Source organism: Toxoplasma gondii (genome assembly GCF_000006565.2).
Source record: "Toxoplasma gondii ME49 unplaced genomic scaffold asmbl.1413, whole genome shotgun sequence".
Taxonomy (NCBI): Eukaryota; Apicomplexa; class Conoidasida; order Eucoccidiorida; family Sarcocystidae; genus Toxoplasma; species Toxoplasma gondii.
The window spans coordinates 1-1,377 of record NW_017383346.1 but is presented as its reverse complement, the minus strand read 5'-3'; the positions used below and the strand labels follow the sequence as shown (position 1 = coordinate 1,377).

Here is a 1,377-nt window from a genome sequence, read left to right as displayed (position 1 = left end):
GGGAAATTCGTGTCTCTGTTGGGATACTGATTTCTTGGAAGTCTTCAGTGTGCATTCTTTTTTCCCACACCGTTATTTCAAACAACAAATCTGAGGAACATTTGAGAGAGAGTGAAAGATTGTATCTTTCTGCATCTCTCTCGATGTGCTTTCAGATTGCTTCCTAAACTATAATGTTATTTTAAATTTTCAGCAATGGATGTCTTGGCTCGCGCAACGATGAAGGACGCAGCGAACTGCGAAACGCAATGTGAATTGCAGAATTCAGTGAATCATCAGATTTCTGAACGCAAATGGCACCTTGGGGATATTCTCCTTGGTACGTCTGTTTCAGTGTCTTTGAAATCACAATTTTCTGCTTTTTTAGGGTCGTTGCTTCAGTTTGGCTGAAGCCCCCTAGGAGCAGTATGATTGGGTGTCATGAGTGTTGAATACTCAATGTCACCCTGAATAATGAACACAGCGGAGAAACTACTCGTGCCTCTTCTTTTAGAGGCTCAAGTGTATTGTTGAGTTGTATCGATGACATCATTGAGATACGGTGGCTTCTTCATTGAAGACAAAGTTTCATTGATGCTGTCGATCGACTTCAATACCGCAATGGAATTTCGGTTCCATTGTTGCTCTGCGAGGTTTCGTCGTTGTTGTTTTGTCTCGGGCGTTTGTCCGATTTATTTATCAGACCTGAAATCAGGCGAGGTTACCCGCTGAACTTAAGCATATTATTAAGCGGAGGAGAAGAAAATAACTATGATTCCCTTAGTAACGGCGAGTGAACCGGGATCAGCTCAAAGTGGAAATCAACTGCTCTTTCCGAGCTGTTGACTTGTAGCCTCGAGAGGCGTTACCAGTGGAAGCGCAGGGTTAAGTTTCTTGGGAAAGAACATCATAGAGGGTGAGAATCCCGTCCTTCCCCTGCGTTTTTTGTTCCACGTACGGTACGCTTTTATAGAGTCGCGTTCATCGGGATTTGAGCGCAAAATGTGTGGTAGGTTTCACATAAAGCTAAGTACTGGCGCGAGACCGATAGCAAACAAGTACCGTGAGGGAAAGATGAAAAGTTCTTTGGAAAGAGAGTTAAAAGTGCCTGAAATTGCTGAAAAGGAAGCGATTGGGACCTTTTTGATTCCAAGAAGTGCCGCCGGTTTGCCATCTATCCCTTTGCCTTCTCTCTCTCACCAGGTTTAGGCTTTGGTTTCTTGATGTATTTCCGGTTCATCTTTTTGGAGAGGTCAGCATCAGCTACTCGGAATTGATTTCGTTCAAAGAAGGTAGGTTCCTTGTGGACCGTTATATCTTTGTTCTTTCCTTTTCCTTGTGGCTGAGGAGTGTTCCTGTTTCCGAGCTCCACTTTCGAAGTACTCGGTTTCTGTGATG

General features: G+C 43.8%; 2 non-coding genes across 2 annotated transcripts; both read right to left on the bottom strand.

The window, feature by feature from the left end:
• Window positions 1–183: 183 nt before the first annotated feature.
• On the bottom strand, window positions 184–341 carry TGME49_461330. The gene has a single exon (XR_001974477.1). It is a non-coding gene; the product is annotated as a 5.8S ribosomal RNA (ribosomal RNA).
• A 338-nt stretch (window positions 342–679) lies between these two features.
• TGME49_461320 lies at window positions 680–1,377 on the bottom strand (the record flags this gene model as incomplete). The annotated part of the gene is made up of 1 exon (XR_001974476.1): window positions 680–1,377. It is a non-coding gene; the product is annotated as a 28S ribosomal RNA (ribosomal RNA).